This window comes from Canis aureus, chromosome 9 (assembly GCF_053574225.1).
Source record: "Canis aureus isolate CA01 chromosome 9, VMU_Caureus_v.1.0, whole genome shotgun sequence".
Lineage (NCBI taxonomy): Eukaryota > Metazoa > Chordata > Mammalia > Carnivora > Canidae > Canis > Canis aureus.
Window position 1 is genome coordinate 20,335,952 of NC_135619.1, and position 21,408 is coordinate 20,357,359.

The window sequence follows — 21,408 nt, forward strand, 5'->3', positions numbered from 1 at the left end:
CAGATAAGAAGGTCACATTACTATCATGAAGGGAGGAGCCCATGAACCTGCCAGCAACAATGCTAGTATGCTGCAGTGTACTATGAAGTTCTGCTGGTGTCAGATCACACTCCCTCCTGGGACCAGAAACACCCACACATTCTCCCTGATGCTTGTCAAATAGGAAAAAGGAGGCAATCCAGTAAGTAAGCAGAAAAGGACATGGGAGTAAAAATAAAAGTCAAGACTTGAAACAGAAACTATAGGAAGCTGTTAACAGGATCACCTCCACATAAAGCACCCTGAAAAGAGATGCTCATATGAAAACTGTTCTTCACAGTTAACATTTACAGGTTCCAAATATAAATTGTAGACTCAAAAGCCTGGATTTTAATGGTGATTCCACTAATTTTTGTGATGTTCGGTAATTAACTTTTCTGTGCTTTATATATTCATCTATGAAGGTGGGATGATAATGGTTCTTATTTGTAATAGATAATACTGGTAAAGGGCTTAGAAATATGCCTGGTAGGAGGCTGGGAAGATGGTGGAGTCAGAGGACCCTTAGCTCACCATGTCCCATGGATATAACTAGATAATACTCACAGCAGCATAAATAACCCAGAAAATGACCTGAAGCCTGGCAGAACAAACTCCTCCACTATTGAATGTAGAGAAGAGATCACATTGAAGAGGGTAAGAAGGGCTGAGACATGGGGAGAAGCTAAACAGACCAAGGACGTGGGGGGTGGGAGGAAGGGCAGTGTGGGAGGAAGACACAGGCACAGAGAAAGGGAAGAAACAGACTATCACACTGGGCATCCCACACAAGGAACATGAATGCCCATAATATTTGGCTTTGAAGGCAAAAGGAGCTGTATTTCATGAGTTCTTATAACCAGTAGTACTTAAAACTTGGGACTTTAAAAATCAATGGGTTCCTCTCTGGGAGATCCTGGAGGGTAAGAGGAAGCTGGGTCCCCACACTTAAAGAGACAGCACAAAAAACAGTCCATGGAGATTTAGTGTAGAAGCAGCAGTTTGGGAAACACATAGGAGCAAGAGTAGTCCACTCAATTTACTGTCCTGGAGGGGCAAGAATCACAGAAAGACCCATCTAGGAACAAAGGATTTGGCAGGTGCCATCTCCCTCCCCAACCCCCTAGCACAAACATTTGATCATCTTATGGGAACCAACTCAATGCCAGCACTCACTACTTAACTTGCTAACACCCCTACCCATCATACTTCAACAGATCTTCCCTTCCCAGCCATGCTTGCCTCAGTACTGGGGTACCATGGGTCCCCTCCATCACAAAACCAGAATAAACCTTGCCAACAGCATGTTACCCCACCCATGCACTTTGCCCCTCAGAAGACCCACATATACTTCGTTAAAATTGTGCGCTCCACCCTTTGCAGACCTGCCCAGGCTGACCCCAGTGCCATGGCATGCACTGAGCTAAAACCGCATGCCCCATGCCTGCTGGTCCCAACAGTAGCACCATGTTCCCTCCAATATGCCTTTGGCCAGACTCCATCCAAAGCAGTGCCACAAGCCTGGCAGTGTGCGAGCAGCTCCAAAAGGGACCAACACCACTCCAAATGATCCCTATCCTGGGGTGAGGGGAAGATAACCATACACACCAATCAAATGGCAGCTCTAGCAGTGAACTGGGAACAGATATTGGTCTGAATACAGACTTCACCCTATCAATGAAAACTTCTCAGGAGACAACACAGGGTAAGTGCCCTGCAGCTTGGTACTACTGCATCTCTGGCAAACACTTGGTCTGACTCAACTCAAGACCAAGGCAACCCCAGACTGGTCTGCTAACACCACATGGACAAAACACTCTACTGCCCACAACAGAAAAAGAGCCCCTGCAGATGACTGGACTAAAGGAAAAAGTGGTCAAGAGGCTAGAGCAGGGTGCATGCAACACGCATAGAAGACATTCCTGAAGTGCCAAGTTCTGATGAACAGCTGACATTACATTGCATAGCACAATAGGACATCTCCTTCTTACGGCCATTACTTTCAAGAATAGAAGACATAGCAAGCTTTCCTAACACACAAAGACAGACACAGAGAGTTAGACAATATGAGGAGACAGAAGAATATGTCCCAGATGAAAGAGCAGGACAAAACCACGGCAAGAGACCTAAGCAAAGTGGAGATAAGTATATATCTGATAGAGAATTTAAAGTAATGATCAAAAAGATACTCACTAAACTTGAAAAAAGAGTGAAAGACATCAGCAAGACTCTTATACTAGAGATAGAAAACATAAAAAAGAACCAATCAGAGATGAAGAACATGATAAATGAACATAATAAATGAATAAATGAAATTAAAAACACACTAGATGGAATAAATAGCAGGCTAGAGGAAGCAAAGGAATAAATTAATTACCTGGAGGACAGAGTATGAAAAGTAATCAAGATGAACAGATGAGAGAAAAAAAATAATATGCCAAATGAAAATAGACTTAGGGAATTCAGCAACTCCAACCAACTTAATAGCATTCACATTATAGAAATCTCAGAAGGAGAAGAAAGAGAAAAAGGGGCAGAAAATTTATTTGAAGAAATAATAGCTGAACACTTCCCTAACCTAATGGAAGAAACAGATATATAGATTCATGAGGTATAGAGAACACTCAACAAGATGAAGCTAAGAAGGTCCATACTGAGACACATAGGTCCATATCGAGACACATAGTAATGGCAAAAAGTTTTGATAAGAGAATTTTAAAAGCAACAAGAGAAAAATAGACAATCATGTACAAGGGAAACCCCATATCGCTATCTGGGGACTTTTCAGCAAAAAACTTTGCAGGGAAGAAGAGAGGGGCATGATATAGTCAAAATGCTGAAAGGAAAAAATCTGCCAAGAAAGCTCTATCCAATGAAGCTATCATTCAGAATAGAAGGAGAGATAGTTTCCCAGACAAGAGTTAAGGGAGTTCAAGACCACCAAACCTGCTCTACAGGAGCTGTAGTAATCAAAATAGTATGGTACTGACACAAAATTAGACAGAGATCAATAGAACCGAATAGAAAGCCCATAAATAAACCCACAATTATATGATCAATTAATCTTTGACAAAGTAGGAAAGAATATCTAAAGGCAAAAAGACAGTCTCTTCAACAAATGGTGTTGGGAAAACTGGACAGCCACATGCAAAAGAATGAAACTGGACCACTTTCTTACACCATACACAAAAGGAAATTCAAAATGGATTAAGGATCAAATATTAAGACCTGAAATCATAAAAATCTTAGAAGAGAGCAGACAATAATTTCTCTGACATTGGCTGCAGTAACATCTTTCTAGATATGTCTCCTGAGGTAAGAGAAACAAAAGCAAAGATAAACTATTGGGACTATAATAACATAAAAAACTTCTGCACAGCAAAGGAAACAACCAATAAAGCTAAAAGACAACCTGCTGAATGGGAAAAGATATTCACAAATGATTTATCTGATAAAGGGTTAGTATACAAGATAATTTATACATCTCAACAACAAAAAACCAATCCAATTTAAAATGGGCAGAAGACATGAACAGACATTTCTCGAAAGAAGACATACAGATAGCGAACAAATGCATGAAAAGATGCTCAATATTACTCATCATCAGGACAATGCAAATCAAAACCACAATGAGATATCACCTCACATCTTTGAGAATGGCTAAAATAAAAAATTCAAGAAGCAAGTGTTGGCAAAGATTGGAGAAAAAAGAATCCTTGTGCACTGTTTGTGGGAATACAAACTGGGTGCAGCCAATGCAGAAGACAGTATGAAGGTTCCTCAAAAAATTAAAAATAGAACTACCCTATGATTCACTAATTGTTTTAATCCCTATGTTTATTGAGGAATGGATAAAGAGGTGTTTTATATATATATAAAATGGAATGTATATATACATATACATATATATATATATATGAATGGAATGTTATTCAGCCATAAAAAAGAATGAAATCTTGCCACTTGCAAAAACATGTATGGATCTAGGAAGTATAATGCTAAGTGAAATAAATCACTCAGAGAAAGACAAATACTATATTATTTCAGTCATATGTGGAATTTAAGAAACAAAATAGATGAGAAAGGAAAAAAAAAAGAGAAAAAGAGAAGTAAACCAAGAAAACACACTCCTAACTATATATAGAGAACAAACTGGTGGTTACCAGAAGGGAATTGAGTGGGGGATGGGTGAAATAGACAAAAAGGATCAAAAGTATACCTACCATGATGAGCAATGAGTACATATGGAACTGTTGAATCACTATATTGCATACCTGATATAACACTATACATTAAATGTATTAGAATTTAAAAATTTTAATGGAAAAAAAGAAATATGCCTGGCAAAGAACACATAGTATTTACTACACATAGTTTTTACTATCATCATCATCATCATCATCATCATCATCATCTTCATTCTTTGATGTCTGGCACAGAGCACATAGCGAATATTTAATAATACTAATAATAAAGCAGGGTGCTCTATTAATAATAATATCATTATTATTATTATTATTATCATTATTATTATTTGATGTCTCCTCTTAAACTAAGAAGCATGTCAGCATAAAACATATGGGATAGAGATTGTAAGTGACTCTCCTGTCTCTCCTTTGGTAAGCCTGTGCTCCTGGCCACAGTAATGACAGTTTCCTCTTCAATAACACTAATTTTGGTCTCTTCACCTTCTATGACCATCTTCAGATATCTTCAGCTCTTTGGCCCCTTTATTCTCACACAAGTTACAAAGACTTCTAAGTTATACAAGTTATAAGTTTATATAAGTTACAAAAACTTCCAAGTCTAAAATTTTTCAATTATATAAAGACTATCTTGTAGGATCATGCTAAAAAATGAGTAGGTTTTGCTGTGGGATATAAAAATTATATTTAACTTTCAAAACCGTAAAAAGTCAAGAGCTGCTCTGTCTGGAGAGACTGCAAGCAAGAATGAGTTGATTTGATTCACATTTATCATTTTGTAGGGCAGACTCCCAGGCCAAAATAACTAATATTTGAAATGAATATGGGAAGTATCTGTAGGCTCAGGAAAAAGAAATAAATATTAAGTCCACATATTTGTATGTACCAAGACAAGCACCTTCCAAACTCCACTGTGTTATTTGCACCTCCTTTCTTCCTCTTTTGTAATGTTAATCCACTCAGCAAGGGTTTAAAACAAAGGGTTATCACAAACCTGATTTATGAGACTGACAACTAGTCATGGTCTAATCAATTCTGTCCAATCTGACCAAAATCAATATTTTTTAAAACCAAGATTCTGGTCATGTTTTTCAGAATTGGTACTAACTCTCCCATTTAAAAACTAATACTTCACAGTCCCGTGCATCAGTTAAGCCTTTTCCAAAATGCTCATGTGTCTACTGTCAAGTAAACAGGACCAGAATGTTAATTAAGGCAAGTTTCTGATATCTTTTTCAGTGCTGAATTGATAATTAATCTATTCTGGAGACACAAGACAAAAAAATGTTATTATATAGTGGGTTTTTGACTGGATTTGATTTTGTAAATTTTCTGAGTTCTATAGAACGTTGGTTATTGGTAGGGCAATTTTGGTGTAAGGTATCAGACTCATAGTAAGAACCTAACACTTAAGAGACCCTGTTTTATAAAGAGAGAAAGGAATAGTTAGAGAAATCTAACGTTATTCCTATTTATATTCATTCTTTGAAGTAACAAAAGCCAGGTTCCTTTCCACAGCCAGCCTGCTAGACAAGCACTTCAAGGGCCATCCCATAAAATGAAATAAATTCTATGTTTGGTATATGAAAGGATCAGAATGGCAATCCTACCATATTAGTCACTGTAGAACTGAAGGTTTATTATGTCTCTTTTGAAGATATATTGAAATAAATGAATGATAACAGAACTGAAACCTCTCAAGAAAACAATTATATAAGATGAACTCCACAAACTACACTTTTAAACCAGTTTCATCACATTTCATAGATTCAAAAGCCTGCTTGAGGTATAGCCTTGTGTTTGGAATTGCAGGGTGTAAAAACAAAGTAGGTCATCAGTTCAATCACTGTTATGAGAGCCTCTACTCTCTCAACATAAAATGGTGATAGGGGTACCTATTTTCCTGTAAAGATCACTTTGGATAACTCATGTAAAAAAACCCTGTGCATAATACATGCTCAGTAAACAGTATAAATTTTTATCCCTCTTTAAGCGAAATCTTTTTTGTATTCAATTTATTTATTGCTTAAATGAGGCAAGTGCATGCATTATTAAATTAATCCCTGGGATCGTTCAATAAGATTAAAGTGAGGTTTAGATTAAGAAGAATTCAATAAATATTGTCAGATAGAATCTAAGATTGGTGGGGAAAATCATAGCATCTAAGGCTTATAACAACCTGTATCCCACAAGAAAGTAAAGATGGTCAGAAAGCAATGAAGGAGATTTGCAAACAAGACCAAGGTAAGCCATAGTAAGCACTTTGGGTGTGTCTATGCACACCAAGAAAAATGAAAGATTAACGAGAATCATTTAGATAATTCATGTCAGTAGGAAAAGGATTCCCTTTCTTCAAAGATCCACATATTCTGATGAGTGTTTAATAAAGTTTCTTAAAGTCATTGACATGGCAAGATGAATTCCATTCTGATCAATAAATAGAAAATTCTATTTTTCTAAATTCATGAATTCAAACTAAGTTTATACAATTCTAAAAGTTTTGAGGTTTGAAGTTTGTTTATATTTATATTTAATAAATTTTAAAAGCAGAAGTAAATGTAGGTCAAGAGCTAAGAGAAATTTGTTTGGAAAAACATTTTCTATTTTACCCTTTGATGTATGGCTTTATTTCTATTGTCATTATCTTGGTTCACACCTTAATTTTTTTAATTTTTTCTTATTATAACTATTGTGATGGTCTTTTAATTGTTCTTAATGTCTCCAAGGTCATACCCTTCCAATCTCTTTTCCATGCCTTCACCACTTTTTCAGATGCAAACTTCAGTATGACACTCTCTAAAGTTTTGGGGTTTGTTTTTTTTTTTTAAGATTTTATTTGTTTATTCATGAAAGACACAGAGAGAGAGAGGCAGAAATACAGGCAGAGGAAGAAGCAGACTCCATGCAGGGAGCCGAACGTGGAACTCGATCCCAGGACTCCAGGATCACGCCCTGGGCTGAAGGCAGGTGCTAAACCACTGAGCCACCCAGGGATCACCTGGACTAAAGTTTTTCAATGACACCCCACTACCACTATCCTCATTGCTTCCAAGATAAAGTCCCAGTTCCACTGCATATATGTAAACCCTTCAAGGCCTGACCTCTGACCACTTCCTCAGACTCATTTCTCACTATTACCCATTAATATCCATTACTAGCACTTCTCCAGCTATGACATGCATATCCTATCTGTGATATCTTCCTGATGTTGCTTCTTTCACATTGCCCCCAAATGAAAACCTAATCATCTTTAACACTCAGCCTAAGCAACACTTTCTTTGGCATATTCCCTGATGTCTACACCCCTCCAGATATGAATTGATCAGTTCATCAATAGTATGGAGCTCCATTTGTTGAAAACCTATCCAATCTTCAAAGCCAGACTTAAATGCAGATTTATCCATAAATAGAATGATCATATCATTTTTCTTCCAAACTGGAATGCCTTTGAGAATGAAGGGTTGTCTTATATATAGTTGCTCAGGACAATAAATAGAAATTAGGACTATCCCAGGCAAACCAGGACATAAGCTCATCTTATCCAGAAGGCCTTTATGACTAGGAAAACTGGAGATGAGCCTTTCTACCTTATACTTCTCTTATGCCATTGCATCCTTGCAATATACTCATGTACATTTGTTTCATCCCTATTACTAAAATGTTCTTTCTTCAAGAACAGGAATTATATTTTACTTATCTTTGTATTATTTATACAGCTACCATATTTCTTCACATATAAAAAGTATTTTAAAAAAGACTTTTAAAAATGAAATTTTAAAATAAAATAAAATACATGTTCACCTAGAACAGCTGATAAGCATGGTACCATTTATGGCAGTGTGAAGAAACAAAACTAAATATTCTTTAAATGATACTACTTATAGATTTTAGTCTAATCAGCAAAATGTTCTCAACCAATCTTAATGAATTGTGTCTTGAAATGCCAAGAATTTACATGTTAGAATCTAGAGAAATGCTTTCTTCTTTCTGCACTGGATTTCTGATATATTGTGCTAATGAAGAAGAAATGGACATCTAAGCTTTTAATTTCTCCTTAATATAAACACCTTATAGGAAATTATCTCCTGAAACTCTGGTCTATTTAAAAATAAAATTATGCTTCTACTTGTTTTGAGAATTATTGTTCCACCTAATATTGTTTATATGGCAAACAATCGAGGAACTCAAGAAATAACTAAATTCTTTTATTCCAAATGAAAATAAGGTTATAAGGATATATCAAAGATAAATTTAATTCACTGATGATTTTGGAGTTGCCATATTCAGTGGACAGATTATAACTGATCATCAGCAAATTTTTACAAATATTTTTTCCAAAGCTTATAAATTTCTCAAAGAATGTGAATGTAATATTGCTAACTAGCATCTTTAATCCAAAGCATTTTTTTTAAATATAGTATAATGGGAGGTGGTTTTCTTAATTTTATACAAAGTGGTGTTGGGTCTAGATAGGGAAACATACACCTTTTACAGGGAAAACCATGAATACAAGCAACCCTAGATAATATAGTTTTCTGATGAGATTGTTACCCCTGTGTGAAAAACTTTCTCATTCACATAGTCAAGTCTATTCTCAATGGACCAGTGCTCCAGACTCAAGGAAACATTATTTCTGTAACTTAGATCTTGGCTTTGTCCATGACCATATGCCTGCCCTGGAAAGAGACAATTCTACTTCTCAAAGTCTTGAATATCTCACTTTATTTTCTGAGATTAGAGTGTAATTTGTCTTTTTAACTTAAAACCTATATAACTAGGGGCAACTAAGAGATGACCTTGATAGAATGATGGATATTCCAGAGAACTACTTAAAATTATTATAAAATGTGTATTTAAGTAGATTTCTCCAGACTGATCTTCACAAATAGGCCCACTTCATTTCCTACAAACTGTGACATACAATAAATACCAATACTTTGGAATAATGTACCAACTCATTGCCAAATGTCATCCTCATTCTTAAGCAATAGGTGCTGGATACTGTCCAAAATAACAGGCAAATCTATTTTCATTTATTTATATTCTCTTCCTAATTTATGGCACCTCATATAAAAAAATAGCAAAAAAGTATTTAAAAAAAACAAAAAATATAAATTAAGAGAAACTAGGTGAAATATTAAGATGAAACTAGGATTCAACTTAGACATCAAATGTATACCATAAATTCCTATACAATTACTAAAGGTATCTTATAAATTTGAATCTGAGCTTTCTAGCAGTCAAAGCAAAGAAGAACATGCAATCAGAAAATTCTTGGAGCTAATATGATTTAAAAACAAAAAAACAGCAATATTTAAGGAGAAACTCAGATTTCACGATCTGGGGGGAAAAAAATCTTCCCACAGATCCTCCATTAAGAAGATTCTATAAGTTATGCTGGACATTGTTCTTTTCCTCCCACTTCTAGTTAGTTGATTAGTTAGTTTTAGTCATGCAATAAGTGTTTATGAATCTACCACTTATAACCCAAGCTAGGACCTTGACATTAACCTACACCAATTCTATAGTCCCAACATAGCCCAACCGCCAGATTCCTACCAACAGTAGGAATCACATCCTGAATCACATACATATTCCTCATTCCTTAGGTTCCTTTTTATATAAGGGTATTGCATTTATATGTACTCCTAAAATTCTATTTTTTCTTACTTTAATTGTTTCCAACTTTATTTAAAGGAGTATCATTTTGTATGTAATTTTTAGGATTTATTTTCTCAATTAATATCATGTTTCTAAGATTCAGCCATATTAAGGCAAAACTATGAAGACACAGATATCAATAAGACCAGTGATTGCCAGGAGCAATGGAGGGAATGGATGAATAGTTAGAGCACAGAGAATTTTTAAGGCAGTGATTACATGTACATCACATAGAGTGAACCCTAAAGTAAACTATGGGCTTTGGGTGATCATGATGCATCATGTAGGTTCATCCTTGGAAACAAATGCCCCATTCTGGGGAGTGAAGCTGATAAGAAGGGAGACTATGTAAGTGTGAGGGCATATGGGAAATCTCAGTACCTTCCTTTCAATTCTGTTACGGATCAAACTGCTTTAAAAAAATTAAGTCTTCAAAAATTTTAGAGCAAACAAAAAAAGATTCATCCATATTATTGTATGTTGCTGTAATTCATTTGTTTTTATAGCCTCCATCGGGCTAGTATATGACACAATTTGTTCATTTACTCTCTCGTTGGTGTTTGAGTTATCTTGTGGGTTTTGCTATTGTGAACAGTGGTACTATAAATAATATGTTCATGTCTCCTGTTGAAAATCTACAGGACTTTCATCTAAAAGTGAAATTGCTGAGTCATCAAGTATGGATCATATTTAACAATATTTCCTTAGTAAATATGGCGATTATATACAAATGCTTCATAAGGGGTAAAATTTCACATAGTACATAAAGAGCAGGACATCAAAGTATAATTCACTTAAAGCCATTCACTGCTTTCTGATAACATTACTTGATCCAAGGGTAATATTTATCTAGAGAAATAGAAGAAGTGAAGAAGCTCTAGGGAAGAGTTCAGTAGTAGGGAACTCACTTCTGTCAGGAATCTTAAGTGGAGACTAACTATGCAGTCAATTAAAAGTAGGAAAAATCATAAGCATTCATTTCCATATAACAACACTGCAGGAAATTACCCAGTGTTCCTTCAAGGTTCTCTCTTTCTCTATCTATATCCTTTAAATGTTCCTAATGGTATCAACCAGAAAAGCTCAGTTGGGTGCTAAAGCCTCTTCCACATTTCTCCTTGGCATTTGATTCTCTCTCTAAACAAAGTGCTTCTTCCCTGAACTAGAGCAGTTAGAGCATGTGGCTAAAGACTTAGAGGTGAGGGAGCAAGCCTTTCTGAGGAAATTGAAGAAAATTCACTGGCTTGGGGAAGAGTTAAAATTAGGATCCAGAGAAGAAAAAGAGAGAGATGTAGGAAGGGCCTTTGAAGAGATATTAATCAGCCTCTACATAATCCAAAGGTAACTGGGAGCATTGATGGGTCCCAGCCTAACCTTACTTTGTGTTAACTCCTTCCTTCTTATTTAAATCATGTCTTTGTCTGTGACCTTGACTTCTTCCAGAGGACACAGTATTATTTACAGTGATATCATCTCTACTCACTTCTATGTAAATACTTCTGATTAGGTCTTGCCCTGGTACTCTCCTTCCCCTCCCCAGCTTATTTGTCACAGCAAGTGGAACAGAAAAAGTGGTACTAGGTATCAGGAGACATCTGTACCTTTAACAAAGCATACAATGAAGAATTGTTAGTAAAAAAAAAAAAAAAAAAAAAAGTAGTGTGTGAGTTTACCAGACTTCTTGCTTGAGTTCTTTTTAAAAGTCTTCAGTGGGAATCACTTGATCTTTATTGGCTAAAACCTCAATGCTCCCCCAGAGGAGTATACAGCTTACAGGGAAGTACCAGAAGTACTCCCTGGCTTTTCATCTCAATGTGTTGAATGTGTACAGCTTATCTGAAGCTGGAAGGGTAAACAAACTGAGTAATCTGCCTTCTCTTTGCATATCCAGGTCCAATCACCATGAAAAACCTTTAAAAATAAAAATATTAGCTCCCATCTCCTTCCCAATCTACACATACACTAAACAATCAATGAATTCAAGGCAAAGGTTAATTGGGTTTAAGAAGAATAACTCCAACGTTCTCCACATTGTAGAGGAGGAGTTATAGAATCAAAGGGAGGAATTAGGAAATAAGACAACTTCCCATGTTCTTCTGAGTTTCTATAATGTGACATTATTGTTATAAATAGTTATAAATAAATAAATAAATAAATAAATTAGAATAAATAAATAAATAAATAAATAAATAAGTAAATAATTAATAACACAAATACACAAAATGCAGACTCGGTCAAGTAGGGTTCCTTTATATTATCCACAATATCCTCTCTTAACTTCCATAGCTAATGGAGACTGATCTAGGCATTTTTTGACATTGTACCTCAGTCACTACAAGCTACTACTCTAAAAGCAAAGGCTTAAATGGCTTAGACGAAAAATGTCAAAGATTATAAGTATTATCTGTTTTTAGATTGACCAGTGATCTTCTTAAGTATGAAGGAGGTTTCCCAAAATGTACAACAAATACCAGACACAATACCAAAGAAAATAAACAAATGGCTATGTGTGCAGGGAATATACAAAACCATGATACCCCAGAGGAATTTAGGTGGGAGCTCAAATAATAAGACATAAATCTAAAAGAAATCTAAATCTCTGACACATATTTCTATGCCTTTTATATTTCACTCACAAGTTGTATTTGTGAAAAGCTCAGAGACAAAATATAATGACAAATTGAAGAAATTTTCTGCATAATTCATGACCTAAAATACATGTTTCCCTTCACTATCTTGAAAATTCAAGTAAATGGGGAGAATTTTTTTCTTTTTGTTTTAAATTATTTGCATAAGTGCCTCAATATTCTGCTTGAATGCAAGTTGACTCACCCTTAATATATGTGACAGTAAGATGATACATTTCCTTAACTGGCAATATATAGAAAAGAGGTGTGACCTAGTATACCCTCATTCTGGACCATTTTGATTTCACATCCAAGTCCTTGGCTGCCCCCACTTCCCTTATAACACTTCCAAGTCCTTGCTTCTGTTAAAAGAAAGTTTTTCCACAATTTACTGATTTTATAGGCTTTTATTCAATGATTCATGAATCAGGCAGCATCCACTCTAGCAGGTAGAAAGGAGCACTTAAGAGCTGTACAGGGCAACATATTTTTATAGACTGAAGTGAGCAGGAATAAGGAAGTTATTCTTGGCATTTGCAGATTGGTTAAAGCAGGGTAACTTTCTTTATATGGAGTAAAGGAAAGTTTTGAACCCAGGTCAAGTAAGCCTTGTAGAACAGGCAAGTGTTGATCTATTGACCTTCCTTTTCTGGGAGAGCTTAGCAAAATGTTTTAGTTTATTAGCATGGGGTTTAGCATGGGCAACTTTGTCTTGGGACTAATCTAGTTACTCTAACACCTCTCTTCCTTATCTATCCCATTTTTACGTATGTATATGACAGGGGATAGATAGTACAGCAACGCTATTGTGAGCACCAAGACATGCCTAGGATTCTGTGCCCCACCCACTTCCTCATCAAAACATCGAGATGGCTGAATTACCTTCTTCTTTTTTTTTTAAGATTTGTATTTATTAAAAAAAAAAAGATTTGTATTTATTTATTCATGAGAGACAGAGAGAGAGAGAGGCAGAGACACAGGCAGAGGGAGAAGCAGGCTTCATGCAGGGAGCCGGTTGTGGGACTCCATCATGGGTCTCCAGGATCACGCCCTGGGCTGAAGGCGGCGCTAAACCGCTGTGCCACCCAGGCTGCCCTGAATTGCCTTCTAAGTAACATCAGAGAATTGAGAGAGAATGAAAATAAAGCAACTTACCAGAAAACCCGTGTATCATAGGAGGATGAAAGAAATCTGAAAAGGGGAATAAGTGGAGAGCAAGAGCTGAGATCATCAATAGGAGACCCCTTGAGATGAATCCTTATGTGACGGTTACCTAGAAAAGAAAAAAAGGTTTGGTAGAAGACCATACTGTGAAGGCTACCTGCAAGCTATCAAAACAAACTCAGATATGTCACAGTATAAACTCTCAAGAAAATCAACTTTGGTATCTTAACATGAATTGATTGAAAAAATTTCATCCTTACACGCACTTATAAATGCAGGAATATATATTATTTGATGGTCATTACTAACAATTCTTGTGAAAGTATACAGAACACACCTGATTTTAAGTTAATTAAACAATTCTGAAAAATATCATTTTTCTGTGTTCCTTATGAAGAATCAGAAAAGTCTAGGTAACAGTGGCATACTTCAATATTTGACATCTGAGTTCATCAGTTCAAATACAACACTAAAGTTACCAGTAACATAACACCTTTCTGGTGCCACTGATGTTTTACAATTTTTGAGAGCTCTAAGATACTATCTTCCCATCGATTACTCAGTATCTGAAAATCATTTTTAGTCAGGTTAAGTAGGGAAGCTGAAATCAGATCTATTACCGGTCCAAACACCCTTTATTTTACATTCTTAATAGCTATTAACTCACAATTTTATATTTCAGTTTCCTTCTGAAACTTGGCATAAAATGATCTTTTAACAGTTATTATTATTATACAATAGACAATACAATTACATTTATTAACTCATGACTATTATAAACATCGCCAACTCATTATTGTTAACAAAATAGAATGACTCATACTGAGATTAGTACTATTAATATCAATGTACTGACATTAGAACAATAGCAACACAAGTGCCACTTCTATACACCATCTTGAAAGGCCATCCCTTCCACTCGCAGCAATAGTGCTTAGCAACTTTAACCTCAACCTCTGGAATCTAAAATGTAAGCATACATCTTAAGGCTACCCAAATCATATCAAAGAAATAGGACGTATTTTACAATATCTTGGCATATGCAAATAATTGCTGAAAATCACAAGTTCATACTTTTTCATACCCATTAGCAGAAGCTCAATCTCATACACTACATGTGTTCATAGAAGGGTTCAAGGAGCTTCCTGGGAGTAAGGATGCAGAGAATTGAAGAATTGAAGAATTGATCTCCAACACTGGAGATCCAGGTACTGACATTACCAGAGAAGAATGTGGCTGAATATGCAGAGCCCATAGTCTACCACTTGGATTGTCTTCTGAGCCAGCCCTTATGGACCACACTAACTTCATCAAATAAAATTATTTTTCACGCAATTTGAAATTTCAAGATACAACAGATAAAACTTAAATATTACATAGGAATGGTAAATCTTATGTTGCACATAACTGAAGACTATAGAATAAATTTAAATGTGGTTCCTATTCTAATACTCTAATACTCTAACTTAAAACTTTAAAAAAAATCCACATACTGTGCTCTCAGAGGTCATCCAGGGTATATGTTAACTGTATAGAGATCCATAGTCACCATGAGCCACCACCATTGACCATTCAACCTTCAGTTGTCAGCTAAGTAATATATGAGTCTATGTATATAGGCATAAATAGCATATATTTTTGTAATAAATATTTATGATTATTTATATATTATACAAATTATTTCCAAATTATTTCACCAATCACATTAAAAATGTACAGAACACAAGTATGAATCTAATACTGAACTTCCATAACAAGAAGTTTTTACAATCTCTCCTCACACTTACCAATTCATAATAGAGAGTCATATTCTAGTCATGTTGTGGGTCACCTTGTCCATTTATATTAAAATTCTAATTTGCTCTGGGCCTATGAGCCTATAGACCTAAGCAGTGGATGAAATAATTCTCAGTAGAATAATTTCATTTGAAAGATATTATTCTTTCTAGACTTATGCTCATGAGTGCTTTGAAAAGGAACTATCTCCCTGTGGTGGTCATTAGAGATGTTCACACATACCCTGTTTTCCCCTGTTTTGAATATATGTTAGCATAGCACTTCCCAACTACTTTGAAGTTAGGCACAGCCAGGTCATTTACTTTGGCCAATAAAATATGACTAAAAATTACATGTGTCCCTCTAGCCTTAAGAAACAGTATATAATTTGCCAAGTTCTTTTATTCCTGCCTTGGCAAGTATGGGATAACATATTGAGATAAGAGCTCCAAATGACTGCAGTCACTGCAATGACTCACAATAGACATTTAGCATAAATAAACATTTACCAGAAATACACTTTTATGATGTTGAGCCACTGAGATTTGGCAGTTGTTACTTCAGCAAACTTAGCCTATTCTGACTTACACAGCTTCTTAACAATTCCAGAAATTTCTCGAAATTCACCCATGGAGCAAGTGGAAGCCATCTAAGATTCTTTAAAACAATGAATACTTGTAAAATCATAAATATGATGTAAAGCTGATAAGTACAGAGTATCATAGATCAACTTTGGCAATTATTATAGACCACCTAAAGCAATAATCAAAGCAATAAGTCCAGTCATTAGACTCTGAAATATCCAAGTTTAATTAATATCTATACCCTAAAAAATCCATTATACAATAAACCAAATGGCAAGTTAGGACACCTTAGAAAGACCATTAGATAGATGAATAATGATTTTTTTAAATTTCACTCTGCCTTTACATTCTTCCTCTATAAATTATGTCTATACAACCCTGCCATATAAATCTTTCTAAAACCATATCATCTCCCTAATTCAGAAAATATAATATATGCCTACTATTTTAAAATCAAAACCAAAGTCTTTGACCCTAGCACTGACGGCCTCACCAACTCTACATGTATTTCCCATCCAAAGTGCACCCTTGCTATTCTCATTCCACCTGATCACCTCGTCTCTTCACCCCACACACTGTGTTCCTTCCAACCTCTTCCTCCTATCGACAGTCTCTTAAGTCTCACAATACTTTAGTGTGGACATAATTCAGTATTTGATTATAGATGAGTTTCCAGTTAGTACTGTGTATATACATGCATTCTTCTTTTCTGCCCTGTATACAATGGAATATTCCTCAGCCATTAGAAATGACAAATACCCACCACTTGCTTCAACATGGATGGAACTGGAGGGTATTATGCTGAGTGAAGCAAGTCAATCGGAGAAGGACAAACATTATATGGTCTCATTCATTTGGGGAATATAAAAAATAGTGAAAGGGATTATAGGGAAAAGGAGAGAAAACGAGTGGGAAATATCAGAGAGAGTGACAGAACATGAGAGACTCCTAACTCTGGGAAACGAACAAGGGGTAGTGGAAAGGGAGGTGGGCAGAGGGATGGGGTGACTGGGTGACAGGCACTGAGGGGGGCACTTGATGGATGAGCACTGGGTGTTATGCTCTATGTTGGCAAATTGAACTCCAATAAAAAAAAATTCTTTTCTGCACTCATTAACTAATCACCACCTCTTGAAATGAAGCAACCTGCCTTCCAATGCCCATCAAACTCTGAATACCTTATACATAGACAATTTGTGCTAATTTGTTATGACTTTTCACAACAGCAATAAATGCAAAATAACAAGGATGCATCAAAGCAAAAGTGGAAAATGACATTAAAAGATTCTAAATTACTTAAAAACAAGATCTTCTGCATGCCTCCATAAAACAGAGGATTTGTTTTTTCAAACAAAAGCTTCTTCTCACAAATAAACCACAGGCTTGACTCCCACGAGAAAGGATCAGTGTACATCCCAAACAAAATTAAAATATATGTGTGGACTTGCCCAGAAGTGAAACCCTAGGCTTTACTGGAAAAAGTGGAACTCACTGAGGAAGGACAAAGCATACTTCTTAAGAACTAGGTAAAACATTAACTCACATGCATTGGTATTAATTGCCAAGCAGACTTGAAACATGAACAGGTGGACCTCACATAATTCTCATGCGCAGCTCCCTGGAGGGACAGGAACAGATTAGCAGTTTCATTGAGTTGGGAATCACAAGGTTCACTAATAACCTTTGCCACAAAGACAATTCAGCCAAAACTCTGCTTATAATGGACTCAGGACAGGGATGTTTGTAGCTGGCTTTTCCACTGCCCAGTAGGTAATGAGCCATGCTCTAATGAGTTCACACACTAAAGTCACTGGGCTGTAAATTCCCCTTGGGACGCTGTCCAGCAAGTTTACATTTAGAGAAATATTGTATTTTGATATCATTTATACATGATCAAACAGATATTCCAGATGGATTTTTAGTTCCTCATATGCTGATAGTTCTATTAAGTGTTAATAAACTATTGAAGATGTATTGTTACAATTAAACTTGCACAAATAGGCTCTCCCCCTTATCTGATTGGAATAAATTTGCATAGGAGACTAAAAGAAAAACTGTACTTTCTCAAATTGAAAGCAATTATATTCCAAATTCTGTGGATTGCAACATGTTTTACTTTAAGGCAATAAATTTCTGATGGATCAAGACTCTTTTGATTCAAATTTTTAATATAAGATCCGAGTCCTCATCCATAGCCCTACTTTTCCCCCAAAAAATTTAATATTTCCACTTTCAAAGCCTTTCATGATCAACAGGGCAGAAGTGAACTTTACTGTTTATCTCTCTTGACTCTTGAGCCAAATTCTTAGGTGCAGCATATTCATGTCCTGGAGAACGAGGAGGAGGACGTCCTGTGAAGAACCAAGGAAAGTACGATAGGCAGAATTTATGACCTTGCCATTTCATACGTTTTGATTATGTCGAAGGAACAAAATTTTTCTTTCAATATTTGCCTCATGTCAAAACTGAAATAAAATTTGTGGAAAACTATGAGATACATTAGTGCAAGGGGATTAAGTAGGCTTTGCTGTGATGATGCAATGTTCGAAATGGAAACGTACATTTAGCTGAATCATTCATCTGCCCTATTTCACTATTTTTCTTTATCAGGATTATCACCACCTGGGCTTGCCAAATGAAGCTTCCAACATCACTGCCACGCAACAAATGTGCCTAAAATATACTAGCTCCTTTCAGGACAGTCTTGGAAGAGATTGTTGTCCTATTGTTGTTAGCTCACCTTGAAAATGTATCATGCAGATAAACACCTATCTCCATTATGCAATTCCATTCTCCCAAGGGGAACTTTATAATTCAGCTACAGCTTTACCACTTAGAAGACAAGATATTAACAATAAAAAGATAACACCAGAACAAATCATCAAGCCATCTGATGATTTCCACGTAAGAAGAAAACAATTTTTAAAATGCCATTGGAATGACTACTCATGCACAATGAAGGAGAAAAATAAAGCATGACTCAATCCAGGTAAAACACATACACAATTTGCGTAATTTAGGGCAATCATCTGTTTTGTGGATGTAGCCCCTCCCCTTATCTGCAGCGCTGCTTTCCAGAGTTCCAGATGCTCACAGTCAACCACTCTCCAGAAGCAGGCTATTCCCCTTTCCATCATAATCTGAGTAGTCTCGATCTATGTCACGCTGCCTGCCTCATGTATCCCACTTCATATTATCACTTAAGCATTTGATCATCTTACATCATCCTAAAAATAAGGGTGACTACAGTATAATATTTTGAGAGAAAGAAGGAGAGAGACCACATTCATATAATTTCTATTATAGTACATTGTTCTATAATTGTTCTATTTTGTTATTAGCCACTGTTGTGAATCTCTTACATGCCTGATTTATAAATTAAATTCTATCATAGGTATATCTGGATAAGAAAAATCATAGTGTATTATACGGTTTCGTACTATCCATACTTTCAGGCACCTACTGGAGGTCTTGGAATGTATCCATCATGGATAAGCGGGGATTACTGTGTAGGCTTTCTAGTTTGCAAAAAAATATCTGGCCTCACTAATAAATACATTTGATTATTATAAGAATAAAATAAACTGCCAAATATACAAATATAAGTATGTAATTACATAAATATATAAGCACATAGTTTTAGTAAACTAAAGTAGAAACACTTCAATATAACTTCAATTAGTTATCAAATGATTGGAAAATACTTAAACTCTTCAACTCAATAATTACACATCTAGAAAAACTTTTCGGTAAATAGTCAAAAGTTATCCAAACAAGTATGTATTAGAATGTTTACTGAAACACACTTCCAATTAGGAAAAAATAGAAACAACCTAAAAGACTGTAATGAACCAAAATGTACATAATATGCAACTATTTAACATTTTCAAAAGTGTTAATTACTCCGGGACAAGACATAATATTATGTTTAAAAGGATGCAAAGTTATGCATACAGTATGATCTCAGTTTTGAAAGACACATACGTACGTACATAACATACAAACAAAAACCTGGAAGAAAATATACGAAAATACTAGCCATGTTTATTTCTGGGTGACTTTTATTTTCTACTTTATACTCCTATCTTTTTAAATGTTTTAAACAGCTGTATGTTACTGTTATTAATTTCAAAAAAAGAAGAGTAAATATTTTGAAAGGAATATTTACCTAAAATAATAAAAGAAAACTGAAGCAAAATGAATATTTTATCACTTAGATGTATTACAAAGTAGCATGCCAGACTGTTTCCATGGGGTGCTCCTACTCTGCTTTCAGTACTCGTTTGAAAGCCTGTCTTTTAGGAAGCACTGCATGATCACACCTCACCAGCAGAATTGAATCTCTCTCTCTCTCTCTCACACACACACACACACACACAGCCCAACGTCTGGTGGCCTCAGGACCCCGGCCCCCACTGCTATCTTCTCACCACACTGTACATGCACTGTGCAAGTCTGGTCCCTATGCAGTAGCATGATGCCTTTGGCCTATACTAGGGGTAACAAGAAAATGTTCTATGAAATGACTCCTTGTATTTAATGAAAGGATATATTTGAAAGTGAAATATTGTTCCCTAATTACATATAATCCTCTCATGAGGCTCAATTGGGGAAAATTATCTCTGGGCTCAATATCAGGAATAGTTACACTTTTCCAGGGCAAGATGTTTGATTTTCATCTCATAAACCCTGTGAATCCTGCAACTAATCATGTTTCCCTCAACTTTGGCTACTAGGAAATTTAGTGCTCAGTTTGTAAGCCACCTTTGGCAAAAAACTACACAGCACACCTTTAATATGTGCCTCTTACCAGGAGTTTCGTGCTACTTCCATTCTCTTTCCCCCTTTGCCCCTATTTCTTCACTTTTAAAAAGCTATCTGATCTTGGTGTTTAAATGTACCATTATATACCCTTAAAACTTTCTTGAAACCAGACTGAAAAAAAAAAAAAAAAAGACACATTACAAATAAATCAGCTAATTAAAAAAACAAACCACTTGGGTTCACTTTTGTGCTATTATTTTGTGAACTATTGTACAATAAGTTTATATTTTCTATGGTAGAGTAAATGTCACTTGATTACCAAATTTACTTATTATTCATTGTGAAGACAAAATATTTCTATATTGCCTATTTTTTAAAAGAGCTGAATAATTAATTGCAAAAGGGTGTTTGTTTTCTTCTCCAGATGGTTGGTGACTTGTCAAGAGGGTCACCATGTGAAAGACACTGTTTTTTTACAACATCATAAAATGATTAGGTAGAAATTTTAATTTATTCTAATGACCAAAATCTTAATTTACAACATCAACCATGTTTTAAAATATTCACACATCTGTTCCAGTTACATTGCAGTAGCAAAGATGCATTTCT

General features: G+C 35.5%; 1 long non-coding RNA gene across 6 annotated transcripts in view; it reads right to left on the reverse strand.

The window, feature by feature from the left end:
- The window catches only part of LOC144320492 (uncharacterized), a 404,605-nt gene that overhangs the window by 269,948 nt on the left and 113,249 nt on the right, over nucleotides 1-21,408 (reverse strand). For all 6 annotated transcript variants that reach the window (XR_013386064.1, XR_013386063.1, XR_013386067.1 and 3 more), the window contains exon 4: nucleotides 13,667-13,784. This is a non-coding gene — a long non-coding RNA (uncharacterized LOC144320492). The remainder of the gene's footprint in view (nucleotides 1-13,666; nucleotides 13,785-21,408) is intronic.